At 40.2% G+C, this 25963-nt stretch overlaps 1 long non-coding RNA gene across 1 annotated transcript in view; it reads right to left on the reverse strand.

Annotated features, from left to right (window-relative positions):
* LOC311621139 overlaps nt 1-17331 on the reverse strand; it is a 335010-nt gene extending 317679 nt beyond the window's left edge. The window contains exon 1 of the long non-coding RNA XR_014794792.1: nt 17280-17331. This is a non-coding gene — a long non-coding RNA (uncharacterized lncRNA). The remainder of the gene's footprint in view (nt 1-17279) is intronic.
* Between the last annotated feature and the right edge of the window lie 8632 nt (nt 17332-25963).

A 25963-nucleotide genomic window follows, 5' to 3' on the forward strand; every position in this document is an offset into this window, starting at 1 on the left:
TGTATGACATGACAATGCCTGGAGAACACCTATCCCTTGTCACTCACTGTTCTGGAAGGGAGAGCTTGCACACCCTGGCAGCCAGCTAGGAGAATTGAGGCAGGTGAAGAGGCATCGGATGGACAATGGGATGGAGGGGGCTAATGAGATCAGACAGGGCATCTAAAGGGAAGGGGACGGTCTCCCATGTCAGAGACCAGTTCTGCTCATGCCCTTCATCCTTATGATTAGAGTTGGAATTGTCCCAGTCCTCCCCACCAAGAATCATGAACATCCATTCCCCAACTTGTTCCATTTCTTACATTCAGTACTCAAATTGGGAGTCCAGATAGCTGGCCACATCATATATTCTGGCTTCTTCCTGGCTTCTTCCTTTTTCAAAAGAATGGGGCAAATGTGTCATGCGTGCGTGCGTGTGTGCGTGTGTGTTGACCTCTGTAGCTATAGATTTCCTTCCTGTTATGTACCCCTTGGGCCTGTTCACGGGTCCAGCAGTTTGGACAATTCCAGGAACTGCACAGACAAGAGGCAGCAGGCTGGGAATATATCTCCTGTCCGGAGAAAGCTCTGAGGTAGAGCCAGAGCTGCAACCAACCACCCTGTGAAAGGAGCTGCCTCTCTGTAAGATGTCAAGGCCATCTCCCACCACTTGATAGCTCCCTGCATTTCACACCAGTCAGCAGGGCCACAATAGGCAGAAGTAAGAAGGACCAGGTTCCCATTACTTTCCTCCTAGCTGTGAGCAGATGCTTGGGGTCATAAAGCCTGTTGGAAGCAAAGATAGAGAGTGAACTGGGCAAAGGAGAGCCTCTTGGAGCCTCTGTTCCCTCTAATCTGAAACAAAGCAGCTGGTCACAGAAGTTCCTTTCTGGCTCTAAAGTTGTGTGACCGTATAATTCTGTAAGATGTTACCTCTGTTCATCTGGCACACGTTTAGATGTATGCATATACACGTCATATAGGTGTTTAACTTACAGGAATTAAATTATGCAAGCTCTGTCTCTCTCACATACTTAAAAATAAAAATGCTGTAAAATCACATTTTGCATACACATGCATGGTATATATTTATACAAACACAATACTGGGAAGGATAACATGCCCAAAACCTCATATAATTATACTTTGTGGGATATTTAAATATTTCTCTAACTTGCCTTTGATTATACCTGACTTCAAACCTAACCTCACAGAAAGTGAGATTCCACTGTAATTCTTATTGCGTTGCAAGGGGGGCAGAGGAGCATAAGGAAAAGGATGTGGGTTTGAAGATAGATTGACATGGTGTAAATCCTGAATTTGCATTCCAGCTATGTCTCCTATTAATGGTGTAATGCTGGACAGTTTTCTGACATGTTATAAACTGACATGTTATAAACACCTATGACCAGATCCATGTAGCCTACATACACATTGGTAAATGCTTCTCAAATGCACAGTTTAAGAGGCCCTATGTCACTGTTGGCAGACATCACTCTACCTTCCAGGAGCCCCTGGCTGGGCAGCGAGGCTCATGCACAGTGGTTGGGCATTAGCACAATGAAAGTCAGTGTTTCTGGGTATCATTAACATCAGAATCACCTAGGATGCTTTATAAAGATGTATATTCCTTGGCTGCCCCTCAAAGCTGCCAAATTAGACAAGGAGGTCAGAACTATGCATTTAAAATAGGAATCACAAGCGTAAAACGGAAGTTTTAGATGCACTGGGTAGGTATTAGGAGTTAAATTCAGGCTGGGAGTAGTAAAGAGGCCTCAGATACTTCTTCCTCTTGTCTCCAAGATTACAGAACTGATTTAATGTGTGATTCAAGGAACAAAAAGAAATCTTCTCTTACCTCTTCACCTTGGAAGCTCTGGTGGGCAGACTAATGGGGGGCCATCAGCCATAGTTTAGTGTGAGGTCCTTTAATCTGATTGTTTTCCTCTTACTGGCTTGCTGAGACCCTTCCCTCATGGGATGGGCATCTGGATCTCTATAGGAGCTGTTTCTAATGATAATGATAATGATGCCAATGATACCAAAGGGTGGTGTCACTTGGGAAAACTTGACTGTGTGGCCTGACTCCTAATCACAGATGCTTCTACACAGAAGCACTCGGGGAAAGGGTGGTCTTGATGGAGACAAGCATGCAGCCTCAGGGATGGAGTTATGAAATGAACAGGATGGTCTTTCGTTATGAAAGAAGGTATGTTAGAGGTTGATTCCATGCAAAAAAGTTCTTCTGCTATTACTAATAGGAGTAGTAAGGGTCTCCTTGAAAGCATAATAGGCCCAAGTCTTTGCTCTAACTTTCTGGGAAGCAAATGAGTATCTCCAGGTACTAGATAAACTCAGTCTCCAGTTTTATAAAACAAAGATGTCTTCAAGGTTATGGTCCTCAAAATCCCTGAAAATGTAACCATATACGTCTGGAGTTAACCTGGGAGTTTATCTCAATATGTAACTCATGAGGGAATAAATGTTCTATTGTTATTTCTCCCACTTCTCTGTAGAAATTGTGAAATTTTATCCTGACTCTGTAGACTCTTACAGGCTACCAAGTGAATGTTCTCTGTTGTGCCTAGGCAATAATAATAAGTGAGTTGACTTTTTTCCCACGTTGATGTGGATACTTCTCCATTTGTCAGCTAGACTTTTAGCTCCCCAACAGAGGAATTAAGGGCAGGTTGAACTTTAGCTGTCCCATTCCAAGCAGTAATTGAAGATCCTTAAATTATGAGACCAGTAAATTCTAATCAATTTGCTAGCCTTAGTGGGAGCTCTCTGGAGCGGAGGAGGAAGGAAAAAGAAGCTTCGAAGGCTGAGGCACACTGAGCAAAGAGCATAGGGGGCCATGGGAATGGGGGCACGGAGACCCTTCCGATGTTGACCATACCCCCATCTCCTCTTCTTCACTGAGGTGCTGAACTTTCGTGAGTCTCCTTCCCATTAAAGACCACTTTTACCTCTTCCCCAAACTCTATCTTCTTCTTTTCTTTCTTTCTGGGGAAACGGATGAAGCAATGGGGGAAGCCCATAATACTGAGGGACATGAGGTAAAGCATGCTCTTCAGGGATCATTTAACGTGGTGTTGAGAAAGCACACAGGGCAGGAGACTGGCACTCGCTGTGACTGCGCCTCATGTTCCCCACCCTCATGTTCCACTTCTTCCCCTCACTGCCAATGCCAGGCAGTATGTGGAACAAATTCAGGAAATTTCATGGTGATTCACAGGAGTTTAATCTTGGCCAAAGAGTATCTGCTTTGTAAAAGGCAGAGGGAAAGGGACAATAATAAAGACTGGGGACTTTAGACCATTCTCTTGCCATTCACCTCTGCCCTTTTCAAATGCTTGTAGAACAGAATTTCTAGTTGAAGCACAGGGTTTTGAATGAGAAAAGGGAAGCTGACAAGTGTGGGAAACAGCAAAATGACTTTATAACCGCATCACAATAACTGATCACATATACCAAATAACCTTCCCTTCCAAGTGTAACTGTCTGAGGACACTACTCTCAATTCCTCCTCCCTTCTCTCTACACCACATGTGCCAACTATTGCTTTTTCTTTATTTCACAAGACACAGGATAACTGGACGACTTCCCATACAAAGGAAGGACACTGTTTTCTATTTAGCTAACACTCCCTTTAAGGAGCAGAGAGAAAGAAGCATCCGTGTCTCATGTTTCCATAACTCTAACTGCATGTCTCTATGACTTGTATCCGTTGGACACCTTGGGCACCTGCCAAGCGGAGCTCAAGTGACACTTTCTCACCATCATTGTGTACCAGTTGTCCCCCATCCGGACAGCTCTGTCCTGAGTTTCTCTCTGTTCCTAGGCTATCTTTGACATAATGACCCATTTTACCTCTTTCTGCCCAGAAGGGCTGTTCCTGAGGTATTGGGGAAGGGGTGGGGTGGTGGTGGTGGTGGTGGAACACTGTGTATCTATACAATGCAAGCAATCCCCAAACATCAGACATTTTCCACTTGTTCCAACTCCTTGAACAGACTTTGAAAGAAACTTAACAAAGCAGTTACTCCTGGGTTAACACCTGGTATGAGACTGCACTGCCTGAAGTATAACTTCACAAACCACTTCAAAGCCACTGGAGATACAGGCTTGGAACAGAAAGACCATTTCCCTCGAACCACTCTAGCATATTTCCTTCCAGTCAAGCAATAAGCCCAAGGAACCAGCAGAACTTCAGACTTGTCCTGAGCCAGCACAGAGTTGCCATTTTGTCATAGCTCCATTTGAGCCCCCTCATCAGCCAGCCTAAGGTCACCCATATCTAATAAACCACATACAGGCTGGTTGCCTCTCAAAAGATGGATTTGCCTTGATCCTCTGTAGCACATGCAATTGAGCAGTAATTTATACATTGCCTGGAAACCAGTAGCACAAACATTGTTAAGTAAATGTTCAATTGAAACCAAATCCCTCCTACTGCTCATTAAAGAGCTTGGATGCTCACTCTCAAGTGTCAATCATCTTGAATCATGCTGCTGTCAAATGTAGCTAATTTTTTTTTTCAAAGCGGTGTCTCCCATTCAGCCAAATAATGCCTCTGGCACATTGTTCCTTTAAAATGTTGTACTGTATTTGAATAGAAAATAAATGTGAAAACAATGTAAATCTATTTGGACTATTGGTTATACATCCAGAGTTAAGTGTTTATATATCAGGTTACTACTTATAATAAAGAGTTTTCAAATAACTATAGCCTAAAGGAAACCACAGTGAAAATTTTAACTAGAAATTTACTCACCGTTACGGATAATTATCAAAGAATAAATAAATCGCATTTAGGAACAGGAAAGGAAGAAGAGTGACATTGGTAAAAGTTGCCAACTTCGCAGAGCAGAATCTCTTCCCCATAGCTCCTCTTCTCTGCATCCCTCTCAACTCCCCTTCCCACCTCAACCAAGAGCTCAATGACCTTCTGCACTTCTCCATTTCTCTCTATCAAATGTTGCCTAATGGAAAAGATCTGAAATTCATTCCCATTATGGAATAAATGAATGATAACTTAAGTGTTATAAGTTTTCTGATTCTTCATTTATTTTAACATACTAAATAATGCTTTAGTATAAAGAAAGTATCTATAATGGAAATTTTAGCAGCCAGACAATGGGAAAAGATGATTTTGTCAGTGAGGGTGGAATGTCATTAGTGGAATGTCTTCCCAACCCACATGAGATCTTAATAGCATAAAGGTTTTGGAGATATTAATGAAGATGTATCAATGAACATAGGCTAAAATGAAATATTTGACAAGTATGTTGTTTAAAAATAATAGCTGTGTTCCAGGAATTTAAGTGCCCTTACCAAATGGACTCAATAAAGCACAAAACTTTGCATTTGTAAAAATCAGCAAGAATGAACATTGAAAAACAACAAGAAAGCCCACTGCATGGGAGAATATATTTGCCAATGCTATTTCAGATAAGGGTTTAATCTCCAAAATTTACAGAGAACTCATACAACTTAACAAAAGGAAGATAAATAATCCAATAAAAAAAAATGGCCAAAGGACCTAAATAAACACTTTTTGAAAGAGACATATGAAGGCCGAGAGACATAAGAAAACATGCTCGAAGTCACATCAAAACAACGAGATAATATCTCACACCTGTCAGAATGGCTATCATCAACAAATCAAAAAAATGACAAGTGCTGGCGAGGATATGGAGAAAAAGAAAACCTTATGCACTGCTGGTGGGAATGCAGACTAGTGCAGCTACTGTGGAGAACAGTATAGAGTTTCCTCAAAAAACTAAAAATGGAACTTCCATTTGAACCACTAATCCCACTTCTAGGACTATATACCAAGAAACCAGAAACACCAATCAGAAAGGATATATACACCCCTATGATCATAGCAACACAATTTACCATAGCCAAGATTTGGAAACAGCCGAAGTGCCAATGAGCAGATGAGTGGATTAAACAACTGTGGTACATCTACACAATTGAATACTATGCTGCTATAAAAAAGAACTAACTTTTACCATTCGCAACAGCATGGATGGAACTGGAGAGCATTATACTAAGTGAAATAAGCCAGTCGGGGAAAGATAAATATCACATGATTTCACTCATATGTGGGATATAGTGATCAACATAAACTGAATAACAAAAATAGATACAGAGACAGATGGCCGGGGAGCGGGGGGGATAGGGGGTTTAGAAATCAACCAAAGGACTTGTATGCATGCATATTAGCATGAACAATGGACACAGACACTGGGGCAGTGGGGGCTTTCCCTGGAAGGGATGGGGGGAGAGGGACGGTGGGAATCGCTGAGGGGGCAGGGTCAACTGGGGAAAAGGAGACAGATGTAAAACTGTAAACTAAAAAAATAAAAAAAAGATTTAAAAAAAGAGTGAACATTGAAATTATACACACACACACACACACACACACACACACACACACACACACATTTTAAACAGCTTACCATAGTCTTACATTGAAGAGGTGAAAGAAGAATGAGGCAGAGCAAGAGTCCTGAGGTTCTTAGAGGAGCTGGGAAATAAAGGACCATGAACCTGAGGCCATTGCTTTTAGGTGCTCCAGATTTTTGGGGAGAAAAAAAAACTTGGGAAGAAGCTATAAAACTAGGCAACTACCATGTCACTGGTGATCTTTATTGAAGAGAAATCCAGAAACCGTTGATTTCATGACAAAGACCAAATATCTCAAGCCTCTGGATAAGCTGACCTCTGCCTACCTCTCTCTCTACCACCTTTAACCCTCCCCAGCCCTCAGTGCTTCAGTCAAAGGTCTTTGCACCTGCATTTTCCAAATCTCATGATTAAAACACTCTTACATTCCTCCAAATGTTCTAGCTAACTCTTGTAATCCTTCAGATCTCATCTCAATGGTTATATCCTTTGAGAAGACTCCTCAGTCAAGATAAGGTTCCCCACTGTTACTATTTCTATACTTTCTCTTCAAAATCACTTTTTCTATATAGTTTATTATTATATGTTCATGTGACAATTGATTTATGTCTATCTCCCCTTCTACTCTCTAAACACACCATAAAGATGGGACTATATCTTACTGGTTTATCTTTGTGTCCCCAGTGCCAAGTACATAGTGTTTGGTAAATAATATGTGTTTAATACTTGTTATTTGATTACGTGAATGAGTGAGTCAATAATTCTTATCATTGCTAAAGACTAAATGTTTATGTACGCCCCAACATTCATATGTTGAAGCTTAATCCTTAATATGATGGTATTTGGAGATAAAGCCTTTGGGAGATAATCAGTTCATGAAGGTGGAACTTTTATCAATAGTATAAATGCCTTTAAAAAAGGGATCTCTCTCCACCATGTGAAGATACAGCAAGAAAAGTCATCCATGTGTACACCCCGAAAAGAGCCTTCATCAGATACCAAATTGGCTAGCATCCTGATCTTGAAATTCCCAGCCTCTAAAACTGTGAGAAATAAATGTGTGTTGTTTAAGCAATCAGTCTAGGGTATTCTGTTACAGCAGCCTGAACTGGCTAAGAGATCAAGGCAGCTCAGAACAATAAACAAGCAGTGAACTTTAAGCAAGTGACTTAATTTCTCCAAACTTCCATTTCTTTCTTTTTTTTTTAATATATTCTATTTACTTTTTACAGAGAGAAAGGAAGAGGGATAGAAAGTTAGAAACACTGACCAGCTGCCTCCTGCACATCCCCTACTGGGGATATGCCTGCAACCAAGGTACATGCCCTTGACCGAAACTGAACCTGGGACCCTTCAGTCCCCAGGCCGGCGCTCTATCCACTGAGTCAAACCGGTTTTGGCCAAACCTCCATTTCTTATCTCTAATATGGCATTAACAATCGCATCTATTTCTAGGATAGTTTTGAGAATTAAATGACATCATAAATGCGAATAAATTAGGACATATGTAGCACATGAAACACACTCAATGAACATTTCTTTTTATCACTGTTACAACTTACCTCTTTGTACCAGCTTTCTATAAACTGATGGTTTTGAAGGGTGCTTTAGCTTTAACCATACTATGGCCCCTTTCTAATCTTAAAAAAATTATTTGTGCTCTGGATTTGTCAACCAAGCAACTTTAACAATAAATCAACGTTTTCCAGTTAAAAAATTCTATAGGAAACAGAAATGACTCATTAACTTGTAACAATATGCATAAATTTAGGGCATAGCCATAATTATTTTATGAACTTGCTTTTAATATACCCAAAGTCTTCATTCTCCTCACAAGACTTCAGGAAGTGCACAGAGGGGGTGGTGATTTGGAATAATGAAGTTGCTTTTTTGACTGCAGTCCTGAAGAGGGGCACGTTTTTCCTTTTGATGATCTAACCACAGGGAAAATATATACGCCCTTACTTGAAAGGAAAAAAAGCAAAAACCCAGAAAGAAAAAAATAAGTAAGCTATTTATAGTACACAAGCACTCTGATTTTCTAACTCTATTGTACATCTTTCTCAATTTTCAGCCTACATGAAAAAAAAATAATGTTCATTACCTAGTAATGATAAACTCTGGATGACCTCTTACTTCCAGTGAAAAGATCATCTTCTGTGCTCTTATAATGTGCAATGGCGAGTTTTGTGCCCATTTTATGCATAAGAAAGTTGATGATCCGTGAGGAAAGATAATTACTTAAAAATCATACAGCAGGCATGAACCAGTGCCAAATAAGCTCAGAGTTTTAGGTCTCATGATCAGACACCCCATTTCCCTTTGCTTACCTGTCAAATCCCGTAAGTATGAGCTATACTTCATGTTTGTTTCGCATAAATACATCCTTATTGGTAATGTCAATAAAGCAAATTTCATCACCCACTTGGAATGGCTCTGTCTTCATCCTGGCAGTGTTTTACCTTCCAGAAGAACAGAACAATGCGCCATAGTTTCCAAGTGCCTTTCATTTGTCACTGGGACCTTTGCTACTTGGATCATACTTCCTCCTTCCCAGACATTAGCAAATATCATGTCTTGGTCCAAATAATTGTCTCTAGAATAGAGGTAATTGCAATGGTAAGCACCTTTTACCCAAATTCCCATGTTTTTTCGGCACTTTATTTTAGGTTGACACATACCACCTAAAAATAGTCCAATAATGCCTAAAGCTAGAGGGTCAAAGATGTCAAGAAAAACAAACATTATTAAAATCAATAACCAATGTTTGTATAAAGCTCTATAGTTTACCAAGTTTCAATGTTACAAGTCTGATGACTTTCAGTAACCCAATGAAGTAACTCAGGCAGGTCTCATTATTCCCATTAGATAGATGAAATGACGTTTATTCAATTCTTTTTATTTCAAATTCTATGTTCGAGTTACAATACCACAAGATTCCTAAGTACTTCATTATTATTTTTGCTATTATTCTCTTACCATTCAAAACCAAAAGGGCATTTGCCTGAACTTCCATCTATATAAACAATCAGAGAAATCAGAATGGGAATCAGCTAAAATTTGCTCAAACTGAGTTTACTTATTATTTCCCAGATATGCTTTGGACAAGTTATTTTAAACACAATTGTCCATCAGTAAAAGTCCACAGGAACAATGCACACTCCATAGGCTTCTAATGGAGAAAGTGAATTCAGAACCGACCTTGTTACGGTGTCAAAATGAAACAATGCCTGGGCAAATTCCATTACTGTTCCACAAACAAAACTAAGGAAATGGGAGAAGAAAGGAGAAAAGTAAAATATATTTATGTCCTGCAGGGCTGGAGCTCTGGCAGGAAATTCTGAGTGAGAGTTCTTGCTGGTGTTGCACTTGACCCTGGATGGTGGAGCCTTTGCAGGGCCATCTCCAACCAGGCATGTGGTTGGCCCATCATAGGCCCCAGAGGTTGAAGGGGCCTGGGCAGCTTCCCTTTTTGCTCCTACAAGCCTGGAGGACTTCTAGTTTAATGCAGGAAGAAATGCCACTCTTCTCTCACCCTGTACATTTCTCTTGCATACATCACCCACTGATCCCTGCTCAGTCGGTCTTTCAGTGTTTGTTACCTATTGATTGGGAATGGACATTGGGAATTGGAAGAGACATTCTATGTGCCTGACATGAAGCAGATATTCTCAAAATTTACTGCATAAGAATCACTTGGAAGGCTCATTTAAAATGCACACGTGTAGGTCCTACCTCTGATGATTCTGATATAGCACGTTTGGGATGGGCCCAAGATCTGGATTTTAATCAAGCACTTCACATGATTTTGATGTAGCAGATCCAGGATCCCAGTTTGAGAAATACCATAGTGAGTACTAAAAAATGAGTAAAATCATGTATGATAGTCTCATGAAGGAGTATCAATGATTGAATAGTGTTTTTCACATTTGTCTTACCATAAGAATCACTGGGACTCATTAAAAAATACTGATTCCTAGGCCTGCCCCAACGTGGGAATCATAACCTCCAGGGAAGACTTCTGGAAACCTAGATTATGAAATAAGTGCCCCAAATGCCTCTTCTGAGGAGACACTTTGGGGAATTCTACCACAGGCTGTGGTCACTTTCATTTCCACCACATTCATTTTTTATTGTTTGAAGCAGACACTTGTGGATCCCACTTCCAAGCACATACCTAAAGTTCCTATTGTCTTTGAAAAACTGTTCCTTCTTTAGAGTACCATTTTAGAGAAAATCAGACCCTTAGTCATACACCAAATGATACTTCCAATAAGTAGGCTATAGCTATGGATGCAAGTGAGTTTTAATATAATCAGGTGAGATTTCAAAATCATACTCAGTACTGTGTGGGCATAGTATATATAATATAATATCAATCCCTACTACAATATTTTAAATGGTAGTTTTTTAATTGTGTAAGCCTAATAGAGCTAGGGAATATTGATGTGTTTTTAAAATTCTCTTCTACTTTCTCAACCCCTTAAAGTAATTAGGCTTGAGATTGGTAAATATCTTTCAGGTAATGCCTGGTAATTTTGCCCAGGTTTGGTTAATACAGCCTGTTTAATTTGTTGCATGCTCCATGCCCTGACATCTTATTCCTTCCCAAACCAGAAGTTTTTAAATGCGCAAGCCTATTGTGCCTGGGGGAAAATGTTGAACTTTTGCCTTTGTAATAAGATATGCTCCAATTACCAACTTTAGCAATTTAATATAGTTGAATAATAACTGAATGAGACACTTTGTCACTCAGTCATTATTCAAGCTCCTACTGGTGGGGAGTGAGGACTTCATGGAGGTCAGCCTATTCTCTGGGGAGCTCAGCCACACAAATCAACATGGAGGGAATTTTCTTTAAAAACGTTACATTTTTTTTTTAAATCCAGAAAAAAACACACACACAAACAAGTTAAACTATAGATTTGGAAAATGCTATGAAAGCTCAACATTACTTTTTCAAAAATGGCATAGTGGGTTTAGTGTTAAGATATTTTTATACATGGAAAGTATGTTGGAAGGATAAAGCAATCACCTGGGTAATTGAATCTAAGAAGTACTTTGCAGGTGGACAAGATCCAGATAGATGATATCATTTTCACACGGACCAGAGTTAGGTGTAAATTCTCTCCACCCTACATTGCATGTTACCGGATTCAGAAAACATTCCAGTACCCATTAGAAGCTTTAAGCACCTGTATCGTGCTTTGGCACACACCAAGACTTTTCTGCTGAAAACTGAAAGGCTTCTTATTTCTACAGGAAGCTTGGGAAGCCAAGAATTTTTGTTTGCTTATTTTAGTCTTAGGTGTTTTTTTTGTTTGTTTGTTTTCAAATATGCTACAAAGCCATTTTTTCCTCCTGTGTCCAGGACCAATAAAGAGACTATCACATGATGACTTTCAATTTATGTACTTAGCGTATGCAATGTGTCTAGAGTCTCATGAAAGTTAATCAAGGGAAAGAAACCAGGTGGCCTGGCAGTCCTACGGACCGGGGTGTGGTTATTGAGAACTGGGGTGTGGCCATTCGGGAAGGCTGCCTCCGCCTCTGGAAGGACACCTGGTTGGGAAGAGGCTGGGACACAGTGTCCAGTCAGGGATGGCTGCCTGAGGTTCAGGACAGGAGGTTCTCAAGAAGGATATGGCACTCTTCCAGGACGTCTGAGCCCTGGTTTCTACAACCCCACAATCCTCATTTTACTCGGTGTGAGGACATCACCATTAAAGAGGTCATAGGAGCTTCCTGACCTCATATCTTTGCAGCTGGGAAGGAGCTTACCTGTTATCCACACCAAGAATATTTCCCATCCCTGGGATGCTTAGTGGACTCAGGAAAGTTGAACCAGTTCTGGATAGAGTTCTGAAAGGTATAGGAAGCCCTGAGGGCCACACACCCCATTAACAGGAGACTAAAGACCTAGTGGAAGTAGCTCCTCATCATTCACCTCCTCTCTGTCCCCAACCCCACTGTACGCCAATACCTAGGGCCTTCTAAGCCATAAACCAGGTTGAGGGACTAACCACAGGCCGATAAATCCCCAGGTCTGGGACTGCTAAGTTAATTAAGGTACTGCAAAGGGTTTTTGCAATTGTTGCTAACCTCTGACAGTGATACCCACACATTGTTAGCAAAAATGTCAATCCCTTCTGGGGTATTGTGGGTAGAAATGTCTTCAGTGCAGTGGGTATATTTCCTTGATAGTAGATGTAGCCCAGTGATATGCTCCCTAAAAGTGGTAATAGTTACCGCTTCCAAATGGATATAGATCTAAGTTGAAAAACACTTTTCTGAAAGTACTAATTTTCTCACCTTGAGACTCTGGTAAGATACCCCATGTCTTGAACCTTTTCTCATGTTGTGAATGGATAGAGAAAATCCTCGTCTTTGCTTCAGATTGCAGCCTAGGAAACAGCCTTGTTACCTAGAAAGACTCAGTGGCCCTGGTCCAAAGAATATTCAGCTTTTGTTTCAATGGCAGCAGAATCCTCCTTTCACTCGTGGCCCACCAGGAACTGAGTCTCAGAGAAAGAGTCAGATTGCCCGAGCTGCCAAGAGAAATTCTAAGCCATGCTTTGGTAAGTGGGAGCCTGAGTCTATCAGTATCACATGCACCTGGGGAAGCATCGGGCATGATCATGGTTATTATCTTCAGCTGTGTCCGAGCTATAACCTTGCCTGACTCCTCAACTTCCTTCATTCTGAGCCTGATCTGATGGCCACGCCCCACCTCTACAATCAGCAACAGTCCAAGGTCCCCCTTTCACCCACCCCAAGTTGCCATTTCTAGGGCCAGTCTCAGCCTTTCTTTCTGATTTTTATCTACCCAACGAAGGTCTAATCTGCTGTAGCTGGTTATCCAGGCTAAGCACATGTCTGTTAGCCTAACCCAGGCCCATGCCCACCAGGAAGGCCTAAACTCATCCTAGGCCCTTGCTCTGACTCAAAGCCCCTGGCATCTGTTGCACATTTGGGCATCACAGGGAGCACATGACTGCCATCCACAAAGACAAAGATGGAAAATATGAGCCATCCATTTGGCAACAATGTTGGCATCTTCCTCCATTCATTCTGCCAAGCACTGACCGAAAGATCTTGGCCTGCATATTGCCCAATGCAGTCCGTCCATACTCAGGGTGACTCAGGTCGTGGTGGGTACAGCCAGCTATAATGAGATTTACATATTCACAAAAAGAACAGAGAATGGGATCCAGACTCCATATCAGCTTATGCCCAAGCTAAAGGGAAATCTAGAAAACCTTCAAGAAGTTAAACAGAAAACTTGTCATTATTATTATTATTATTATTATTATCTAGAAATGACAAAAAGTATATATTCTCCTTTTTTAAAAAAAAATTTTGATTTAGTTTTCACCAAAAAATCTTAATGTTTTTTTCTGTCCATATAAAAGATGTGTGATCTTTTTCCAGGAATAAGGGAAACTGGAAAATAGGTAAATAAAATTAAGTAAATGGAATAGGGTATATGTTATAATGTTGAGAAGAGCTATATCAATATTGCCCACAGACTACTAACCCTATGTCTCATATGATTTTGAAAGCACCATAAAGAAGCCAGGAAGAAAATTCAGCACTTGTATATATACTTATGTCATTTATCCTCTTCCCCAAATCTTTCAAATTAAATGTTGTTTACAAATAAAGAAAGTGAGGCAGCCTCAAAGAAGCTGAAAATTGCTCAAGGTTGGAAAACTAACAAGTGGCTGAATTGGGAGCTGAACCCAGTCCACCAGTCACCAAAGCTCAAAGCTGCCTCTCGTTAAAAATTGTCGTTAACTTAGACAACTGTCTTCTCCCTAAAGCATATGCCAAAAGAAATTTATCAACATTCCAAGACGATGTCATCAGGAAAAGCACGGTCAGGTTTCCATGGAGGGAGGCCTTCAGCCCATTTCCCAAAACTGGCGTTGGGAGGTGAGTTTGGTAATTGGTTCACTTTTAATACATGATTTATTTTAAGCTGGCTGGCCTGATGATGCAACAAGCAGGGCAATGGTCTGTGCTTGAAGATAGATTTCTAATCTTCGGGGAAGAGTGCTTCCTACTTTACTAAGCTTTGACTGTCCAAGGAAATTCCTAAGGACGCTCAGTCACGACCTGCGGAGCTGCCAGCTCTGTAAATACACACATGCCCATATGCACTCAGACGTCCAGAAATGGAAACTGCTGTATGGCAGGGAGTGCGGGTTTCACCAAGGAGCAGCCCGTGACAGCCAGCAGGAAGGAGGCTGTAGGCGAGGGAACTCTTCCGTTTCCCATGTAGGTCCAGTGGTTGGGGGCCTGCAAATGAATGGACAATAGATAAGCTAACAGGAGAAAAGACATGGTTTATTTATACCTACAGAGATGGGTAACTCACTCGATTTCGGGGAATAAAAAGGTTGGTATACCCTACTTGGCAAAAGGGGGAAGGAGTTAGGACTTCAATAGGAAGGTATGGAAGGCTCTGTGGGGCTTTTTAGACAATACCTGGAAGTCAGTCTCTATGGCAGCTGAAAACCATGGCAGCAGAAAACTCCCATTGCAGGTGGGGTTAATGGAAGCTGGGGGCTCTGCTTGAGTCAGATGAGGAGAGTTGAGATAAGTTTTTTTTTGTACCTTCCTTAGCTCAAATGTTCTCACTTTAAAATCAACTCTGAGAGTCTGAGTGGCGCCCTTCCCACATTTCCCCCATCTGAAACTTCCCTAGAAGTTTTACTCCCCAAAAAAGAAAAAGGGCAAGGAAGAGGAAGAGGAGGAAAGCCTGGCGGTACAGCTCAGAGGCTGAGCAGGTGTAGCTCAGCATTGAGATGAGCATCGAGCCAGGAACCAAGAGGCCAACCCTCAGTTAGCAATTAGGGCACAGACCTAAGGTTAGGGGCTTGATCCCCCGTTGGGGGGAGGGAGAGGGCATGCAAGATGCAGACAATCAATGATGTCTCTCTCTCATCAATGTTCCTGTCTCTCTAACCTCCTCCCTTCCTCTCTCTAAAAAAAAAAAATCAATAAAAAGGTATTTTTAAAGAGGAGGAGGAGGAGTAATAGCAGCCACATTGGTTGCTATGCAGAGACATTCAGGTTGGAAGTTTTAAGGAAAGAGATATGCAAAGGAAGAGGAAAACAAAAGATTGAAGCAGATTATAAACCTCGTTTCTGTATCCAGAAAGCAGCCAGTCAAGAAGACTTCTATATATTTGAAGCATCTTCAGTGAGGTTGGCAGTGGTAATCTCACAGCCACGGTTATTTTCTCGGGCAGAGCATGGTAGACACAGGTGAACATTCTGAGTGCCTGACCACATTGTTTTGATCATAAATCCTTTGAAGTGACATCAAGCAGTTCAGCTCCAGCTTACAGCACTTCAGGAAAAGAGCAGTTGTACTTTTCAGTGATGCAAGTCAGGAAAGTGAGAGAAAATTGGAAATGTTAATTATCAACAAAATGTGTAAGAAAGCAGAGTACAATTTACAAAGAGGTGAAAAATAGCTCAAACACAATAAACAAGACTTACATCTAATAACACACCAGGGTGGGTTATTATTTTCCATTGAAACAATATTTCTCTCTATACTCACTCCCATTTTTGATTAAAGACAATCAAAGTAAGATTATTCTTATTCACAAAATAAGTCTAGTGTCATTAAGTTTGACCTGATCATTTATTTTTTTTAAATATATTTTATTGAGTTTTTACCAAGAGGAAGGGAGAGGGATAGAAAGCTAGAAACATATATCAGCTGCTTCCTGCACACTCCCTACTGGGGATGTGCCCGCAACCAAGGTACATGCCCTTGACCGGAATCGAACCTGGGACCTTTCAGTCTTCCGTCCGACACTCTATCCACTGAGCTAAACCGGTTTTGGCAACCTGATAATTTATATAAGTGCAATAAGAATGGTAACTGATGACACAGGCCTTTTCAAGTTTGCTTTGCTGAAACTTTTATAAGGAACTCAGATTGGTCTTCTAAATTCCTCTTGATGCTTATAAACCAAGTCAAGAACTTACAGGATTTCTTCTGCAGTATCTATATATTTGGGGGATTGCTCTTTTCTTGAAGTCCCCAAAATATTCTAAAGTTCCTGGGCCTGCCAGATAGTGGCTTTCCTTGCCACCTACATGGCTGGGAAACCTATGTATCAATTTCTTTTCTTCCTCCCCTCCACCCCCCAGTAGGATTTGTACTAGCACACAATGGTTCCACAAGGTCAGTCTTAATTCTTTAAAACTTTCTGGTCATATCTGATTCTATGCATATCATTCTCAAATATGACATTCCAATCAAAGCCTTCATCATATAATCAATTATATCCTCTTATAAACAAAACCGATTCCTACTGAACTTATGCAAACTACAGTGCAATGAAAATAAGAATACTGAGTAAGAGTTTCTGAATTCCAACTGGTGTCTGGTGGCAAGGGACTTGCAGATGAACTGACAGACAGATTAACAGGAGGAAAGACAAGGGTCGTTTATGGGTGCAGGTGAAAATATTCCGTGATGGGGAACTCATTCCATAGACAGAGATTTAAAAAATGTTCAAGTACCAAATTTAACAGGTGGAGAAGGTGGTGGTAGTGATGTTGGTGGTGGTCAGAGCTTCAATGGGAAAGTATGGGAGGTTCTGTTGGGCTTTTTGATGCTAACAGAAGTGGGAAACCTGTCTCCCTGGGCAGCTGAATTTGCAGGAAACTCCTTGGGAGAGGGATTGGAGGCAGCTGTATTTTCTGCAGGTGCTCCTGTAGTCAATAAGAGCAATTTTGATAAGGTTTATTTCTTTATCTACTTTAGCTAACATGTTTTGTCTTTGAACTTACCTTTATACCAATCTGGGGTCTGAGTGGGTCCCCACAAGACACAAAACACCTATCATCACAAGAACTTTATAAAAAAAAAAAAAAAAAAAAAAAAAAAAAAAAAAAAAAAAAAAAGGAAAACCTCCTGGGTCCTTTCTGAAGTAAGCTTTTATTTTTAGTCTTTTTTTTTTTAATCCTCACCCAAGGATATTTTCTTTCTTTCTTTCTTTCTTTCTTTCTTTCTTTCTTTCTTTCTTTCTTTCTTTCTTTCTTTCTTTCTTTCTTTCTTTCTTTCTCTTTCTTTCTTTCTTTCTTTCTTTCTTTCTTTCTTTCTTTCTTTCTTGCTTTCTTTCTTTCTTTCTTGCTTTTTTTTATAGAGAAAATGATCAATGTGGGAGAGAAACATCCATTGGTTGCCTCCCATACACATCCTGACCAGGGATCTAACCGGAAACCCAGGTATGTGCCCTGACCGGGAATGGAACTGCAGCCTTCCTTTTTGGTGTACAGACGGTGCTCATCCAGCTGAGCCATCTGGCCGGGCCCTGAGTCAAGTTTTGAGTCAATATTTCTGTGATAGGCTTGAGAGCTGTGGGAAAGTTCAATGAAGCTCCTGGAGACAGAGACTTAGCTGCCTCATAGGAAGGGACTGTGGGTTATCGATGCTGTCTCTGCACAGGCTGAGGTCATCCTGGGCCTCCTTCCAGCAACACGAGCCCAGGCTTCTGTGCCCACAGTGAAGGCTGGTATTTAACTTCATTAAGTCCTCAAGATTCAAGGCCCATTACTCACCTTCAGAAAATCATTGCACAATATTTCAAGACTTAAGTAGTGTGTGTGTGTGTGTGTGTGTGTGTGTGTGTGTGCTTTTGCCTTTTACCCAACACAAGCAGGAAAGTAGACTTTCTATTTTCTGGCCACAAATTGATCTTCTAACCCCGAACACTGATTTCTAAGGAAATTTTATTCATGGAAATAATCTAGAAGAAAAGGTATAACTCTAAGTGCTAATTTCAAAAGGCAATATTCCAAATTCTCTATCACTTTGGATTAATGCTGTGAATTACTGCTATTTGGCTGCAAGGGAGAACATGCTTTCTGTTCATTAAAGCCATCTTCTCAACCTCAGGAACTTCGATGTTATTCAGATAATTAAAGACACCTCCTAAAAATGTGATTTTTAAGTTCGTCAATTCAAACTGTTTATACAGAATACCAAGTGTCAAAACTAAAATAAAGCACCAGGTGAGATTTTCTTAGAAGATGGAAACCCCCAAAAGAAAGGCAGGTGTATGTCTGCAGAATAGACTTTCAGGATGAAATTCACTGGAAATCAATGACAATGGAGAATGTAGTTGGAATGATTCAGAGTTTGGAAAACTTGTTTATGTAACTAATTTAGATAATGCTAATTAGTGATTCAAATGCTGGCTTCCCAAAGTATTACCAAAATAACCTATTGGTACTGAATAATGTTCTATTGGGGGAAGGGGATTGTCCTATACATTGCAGGATGTTTAACAGCAATCTTGACCTTGACCCTCTAGATGCCAGTAGCATCCCCAGTCATGACAATAAGAAATGTCTCAAGACCTTGCCCAATGTCTCCTGTGAGGCAAAACTGGCCCCAGATGAGAACCAATGCTTTACAGGTGACAGAAATCTTTCTCAGCAGTCTTAGTTGAAGCTCAGAGTAGGAAGGGCAAGATTGAGAATATTTTTGAGATTTTGAAGTCTGTGTGTTGTTGTTTTTTTTAAATATTTATCTTTCAGTGGTGGGGCAGGGGAGTTCTGGTTAGGGTTGAGTGAGGATCATACTATAATCTAGGATTAATGGACACAGCAAGGTGAAGAGTTTGAAACAAAGGAGTTTAAAATACTCATATTGATGTAAAATTGTCCTTTGATGCTTTCTACAGATGAGTTTGGGGAAGTTCTTGGAATACAATAATGTAATTTGTAACTGTTATCTTCCTGAGCAATAACTTTCTGGAATACTCAAGTTATGCTGATGGCACCAGCTTGGAATAGTAAAGTCATGTTAGTGTAGGCTGTGTGGATATGCATGATTTTGGTTCTTAGTGGATTTCTTAAGTTCCTTGTTTTTCCCCCTTCAGATTGCTACCTGCCTTTTGCTCACTGTCACCACATTCAGAAAAGCTAATCATACAAGACCGAAGAGGCAGAGGTGACTGATGAGCATGGACTCTGGAATCACCATCAGGAATTTGTCCTTGTTTTACCACACTACTGGCTGTGTGACCGGGGCAAGCAACGCACACTCACCAAACCTCATCTTCATCAAAATACTAAAGTTAATAATAATATTTCCCCATCAGGTTGTGGTAGAATTTGAATAAAATAGTACTTGTTTAATGCTCTGAACATATAAGCACTCAGCGGGTGTGAACCAATTATGCAAAACTATAGGGAAAATGCCATAGCCACAGTGCTCCTATGCTTAGGCTGACAGTTTTTGGGGACCTCCCTCATTCTCTTTCCCATGAGCTCTAAAAAAAGACTGGTTTTAAAAGGAAGCTGAAATGCTTTCTCTGCCCTAGAAATATCATGGGGTGAGAATATCTAACTGTCCTAAGTTCCTCTACCCATATTCCACTGAGCGTGGTTTTTGATTGCCACTAAATTTTGTGGGGTGACTTAGGCTACAGTTTAGTAATGTTACTTCTGTGAAAGTTGGTGAACAATAAGACAACCATGGCACTAGCTTGGGATAGATTAAAAGTTAGGTTTCTGTAGCTCATCCACTGGGATGTTCATCTAATTTATTTTCCATGGGACATTTTAAAGACAATACATTGCTTTAATAGCCATGCCCCTGAATCCATTACACTGTGGGATTCTACTCTTTACTACTTTCTTCTAATTCTGAAAATAGGTCCTATTTACAAGTGGGAGACCCACTTGCATTGTGCCAAGTGCTAATCTAGGCACATTATATACATTTCTTATTTAATCCTCACTCAATAAGGTAAACACTGTTATGAAAAAAATCTGATATTAACAGAATTGAATTAACTTGCTGATGAGATGTGGCGGATACATGAATGGAGGCAGGATTTGCCCTATGTCTATCAGGCTCCAAAGTTGATGATTTTTCTACTATAGCATGATACCACTAAATATTTCCCAAAACAATAAACAGAAAAACCCAAAGAGAACACATCAAACATATCCTCATCATGGTTTTACAGAGCTTGGGTCTAGGTATAGTATTTGGCCACATAAACTATTTTCTGGAATACTGGCAAAAATAGACGATCTTGAAAAGTGATATATCTAATCTGATCATAGGATGGCTGAAATAATTGAACACCAACCTCAGGGAACCACAGTACCAGCCCAGACATTTGCCTCATTTTAACACATAAATGAAGTAGACTCAATCAACCCACTGATTGACTCCTAACTGCTACTGATGGGATTGGGAGGGAGGAAAAATCTTACACAACTTCCTGGCCCATAATCATTTTGAGGGCTCTATACATTTGGCAAAGAAATATTTAGGCTGCAAATTTTATCAATAAGTGTAATGAATGGGCTAAGAGAACTTTACTGGATAACATTGTGAATGGTGGGTGACATTGGAATTAAACGCCTTCAAGGAAAGTATTTTAAAGAGTAAGTTTTCTGGGTCAATGCTATTTTTCTCCCTGATGATGATGATGTTATTGTTTTCAGGGAAGATGATTCAATAAATGGACAACTAACTACAATTTGATTTTTAGATCTCTAAGTTTTATGTTTTATCATGAATTATAATTCTTTTTTCTACCAAAGCTCCGCCCAACGGAGAAATCACCCAACTTCTCCAGGCCTCAAATTTTCTCCTCTACAAAGAAAGAGGAATTGAATATATGCTCCACAAGGTCCCTTCTTGCTCCAGTCAAATTGATTCAAAAGATGTTATTAACTGACTAGTGCCCTCTACAGGCAACTTTCTCCGCAGTGTGAGAATTTGTAAAGGGGATGTGAGCAAAATTCTCTTCATGTATTTAATGTTTTTACTTCGTGTCCAGCATAATATTTCGATATTCAACAAGCCATGGTTGTGGAGCAATTACATTTTTAGTTTTTGTCTAGACTTCATTTTACAGGTAAGAAATATGAGGCCTACCGTGGCTGTGGACTTTCCAGTCCCTTGAAGTAAGGCTTTGAATACAAGTCTCTTGACATTCAGTTCAACAGTGTCCAATAGTGACCTTTCCAGTCTTCCACAGTTGTCTTCAAACACCTTTCCCTCCCCTTGTCAGACAGCATTGTAACTCAGCATTTTCTCAGTTTCCTATGTACTTTCTACCCTGAAGAGTTGATGAACTGTGGATTTTTCCATTAGAGCAGGAAATGGCTGCTTCAATGTTGCCTGGTAATTATGTGAGCACCTTGATGTAAGGTTGCTTTTTTGCAACCTCTCCTGCTGGGGAGGTCGTTTTCTGACATTGCCAGCAGGTAATGTATGCATGCTCAATATCTGATTGATTCACTTTCACTTCAAGGACTGCTAAAAAATTTTAATCCTTCATGCTGAGACCTCCTCAGAAGTTGGGACACTATTCATTCCTAACGTGAAAGATACAGAAAAATGTGCTGGACTGCTTTCGGTAAAATCTGAGTTTGTTTAAGTCTACTTTAATTTTTTAAATTCATTTATGTTTTAATTTTTAGTATTATAAAAGTATTTGTGCCTTATAGAAGTTAAAATTTAGGTAAAGAAAACTAAGAAAATGATAGCACCATATTCCTACCACTCATAGATTACCACTGTTAACACACCTGTGTATATATCCTGAAACTTTTTTCTAGGCATATATACTGCTAAATATATATACACATATTTTTACCAAAATTAGATTACATACTGCTTTTAACTTGCTTTCTTTAGGTAATGGTCTCTATCTTTTCTTGCCAATAAATTTTCATCTCATCTAAAATCCAGTCTGTATGAAAATGTTCTCTGCTTGTCCCCAAAATGTCTTTATAATTGATTTGTCCAAACCAAACTCAATCCTAGGACCTTGGATGGCATGTAGTTATTATGTCCCTTGAAAATCTTTACTCTGGCATAATTTTCTTCCTCTGTCTCTCAATCTCTCTCTCTTCTTTTCATGAAATTCGTTGAAGAGACCAGGGCAGGTTAAAATTTTGTTTGTGTTCTTTTTTTTTTTCTTTTCTTATTTTTAAATGATTTTATTCTTGCTCTGACTGGTTTGACTCAGTGAATGGAGCATAGGCCTACAGACTCAAGGGTTCCGGGTTTGATTCTGGTCCAGGGCATCTACCTTGGTTGCAGGCACATCCCCAGTAAGGGATGTTCAGAAGGCAGCTGATGGATTTTTCTCTCTCATCGATGTTTCTAACTCTCTCTCCCTCTCCCTTTATCTCTGTAAAAAAATCAGTTCTATATATATATATATATATATATATATATATATATATATATATATATATATGTTAAAAGATTTTATTCTTTTAATAAACCAGATTTTTAGGAAATTGCCCAACTTTCTGCTTTATCTTCACCTGCAAGAAGTACTGCCTTAATAATGTAACAGATGGTCAATGGCTTAAATGTAAAGTTTTTAGTCTAAAATGGAATTTTTAAACCTGATTAAACATCTCTATTTTTCTTTAATTTCTCCCCCATATCTCCCTACAGCCCCCAGAACAAAGGAGAAACAGCCAGAATGATGTCAAGCCCTGTGATAAGCTATAATGGCATAATCCCTATTCTCTCAGATGGAAGAGTCTAGTGGGGGAGCTAGATCTTAATTTAATTATTAACATTAAATGCTTACTTGAATGACGACAAATACAAATGCTGAGAAAGCAAAATATAAAATTCAAGGTTTCAGGACATGAGAGATGGCTCAGGGAAGAAAAGGGCATGGCTTAGTATACTAGGGAACCTGTTTTTCTGAGGAATGACATTTAAATTGTAATTAGTTATGGGGTGGGGGGGGGTCAGAAGAAATCTGTTCCAAGCACTGGAAACAGCATTTGTAAAGGTGATTATATTTAAGTGCCTAGCATTGCTGGGATGAAGAGAATAAGAGGGAAAATGGAGTAAGATAAAACTGGAAAGTTAGACAGGGGCCAGCTTATTAAGAGACCACAGGCCATATGAGTAGTTTTTGGACTTAATTATGTGGGCAAGGGGAAAAAATAAATAATTCTAAGTGGAAGTCATGCGGACATTGTGTAGAGAATATACTAAACGAACAACAATGGGCACAAGGGACCAGTTAGAAGGCCACTGTGATTGTCCTGCTGAGAGACGATGGTTCTAAAGTGATGGACAGAGACATTTAGCTCATTAGGAAGTGGTTTTAAAAAGACTTGGGACTGATTGGATTAGGAGGGTTGAGGGAAGGGGAGGCACTAAAAATAATAGGATGTTTTTTCTGTACAAGTGATAGTAACCCAATTCAAATTTGCATAAACCTAAAGGATAATTAATTGATTCAAGTTCAGGAAAAGTCCCTGGCATGGATCAGATGCTTCAGACATGGCTGGATGCAGGAGTTTATTTATTTATTTATTTTTAAAAATATTTTTATTTATTTCAGAGAGAGACAGAGGGATAGAAACATCAGTGATGAGAGAGAATCATTGATCGGCTACCTCCTGCACACCCTACAATGGGGATCAAGCTCACAACCCAGATATGTGTCCTGATCAGGAATGGAACCATGACCTTCTGGTTCTTAGGATGCTCAACTCCTGAGCAACACCAGCCGGACTGGATCTGGGAAGTTATGATGTCTTTATGAGTAAAAGTCTTTATCTCTGGAAATCTCTTCCCTCATAGTGGTAAGATAGCAGCTAGAAGCTCCAAGTTCACATTCTTACAGGCTAGCAATTCCAGCAGAAGAGAACTTCTCAATATTGTCAGAAAATACCCTAGAATTGAGCCACATTAGTTAATTCTGGGTAACTGTTCACCCCTGGAGCTAAAGGGAAGAATCTGTCCCACCTGGAGCAAACAAACTCAGGATGAGAAAGAAATGTGAGAAGCTATTACCTGTATATTGGTGAGTGGACACTAGGCAGACAGGAATGATAGTACTGATTTCAGGTAACAACTAGGATTTTTATGGGGCACACCTGAGTGGATGGTGGGTTCATCTGCTGGAGGAAGAATTGAGTGTTGAGGGGAAAGATCACAAGTTCAAGCTTGACATGTTCTTTTGAGGCCTATTAAGCTTATACACACAAATGTCAAGTAGGCAGATGGATACATGGTTCTGAAGCTCAGTAGAATGTTCTTGGCTGCAGTTCAAGGTTTGGGAGTTATCCATTTACAGGAGATGGATGAGATCATCTGAGATATGTGTCAAATGAAAAAAAAAAATATTAACTGAGTAGAAGAGGAGGATGCTGCAGAGCAGAGTGCAAAAGAAAGTCTGGTGAGCCAGCTAAAAGGAAACTTAGTGAGAACAGTGCCAGAAAAGTCCAGACTCTTTCCTGAAGGTTAAAATGGAATGTGTGTCATACCTCTGAGAGATCAGATCAGATGAAGAAGTACCAATTGAAAATAGCAACATTGAGATTATTGGTGAGCTTAGTCAGTAGTAAAGCTTTAGAGAGATGGAGAAGGAAGCCAGGCTTGGTAGGAGGTTACAGAGTGAATAAGAATGAAAAAGATAGCAGTGATGAGAAGTTTGCAATGAATGCGTGGAAACTAACAAAATAATGGCTAGAGTGGGAGATAGGGGTCTACGAAAGAATTTTGTTTTGACTTATTTTGGATAAAAAGACTTGAACTTTTGAGGAACACAGTGGGAAACACACAAACTAAAAAACAGACAATGGGATCCAGAGCACAGTAGATAGAGAGACCTTAGGATAGAGAAGGAACACCTCCTTCACTATTATTGAAGGGAAATGAACACTGGTGCAGGATCATGTTTAGATCCCATGGCCTTAAGTTCAAGTTGTTCCCAGCTGATGACTTCTGCTGTCTCTGTGAAGTAGAAAGTCATGTCCTTTAAGAGAGGAAGGATCTGAGTTTTGAAAAGAGTAGAAAACAAAGTAGACATGGGGTGGATCTCTCAGAGAGCAGTGCCTGTGGCCCAGCAGAGGCTGAACTTCCTTAATCTGAGATCAATTGTTGATTTCCTCCAGCAGCTCCCAGCAGCCTGGGTGCTGATGTGAGGAGATGGACTGTCGGCCAGTCAATGTGATAGAAGAGCACAGTCAAAAGGAGTTAATGGTTAGTGAGATGAGAATGGGGGCTGAGTAGAGGAGGTCTACTGGATTCACATCACCACAGGATGTTTTCTCATGGGGTTTTACTGAGTGCACAAGAGAATGACCCATGGAATTCATGGTAAGTAGGAAGGCAAGCGGAGGGGACTGAAAAACAGCGGTTGACAATAGGAGGTCCCGACCTTGAGGAATAATAACGAGCTGACCATCAGCCACACAGAGTCAACCTTCTGAGGGAGAGGAAGCCTTGGGCCATGAAATACTGACCAACGTGTTGGAAGGCCCCAGGTCCACTATGTATTAGCCATGTGACCTGCCTCTGCTTTAGATTCCTGATTTTAAAATTGAGAATAATGGTATCTTTCCTGCTCACCTCACTGAGTTGTTGTCATCCATCATTTGAAGTGCTATAAAAGTGTGAGCTGTATTAGAAAACAGACCCAAAGGTCTCTTTTTTCCATTGTGGTAGAGAGGAGATGTGTGAAAAGGGAGGTGGTTACCCCAGACCTCACCACTGAATAGTGCTGGCCTCATACTTGCTGTG

This window comes from Pipistrellus hanaki (genome assembly GCF_964339955.1).
Source record: "Pipistrellus hanaki genome assembly, chromosome: 4".
Lineage (NCBI taxonomy): Eukaryota > Metazoa > Chordata > Mammalia > Chiroptera > Vespertilionidae > Pipistrellus > Pipistrellus hanaki.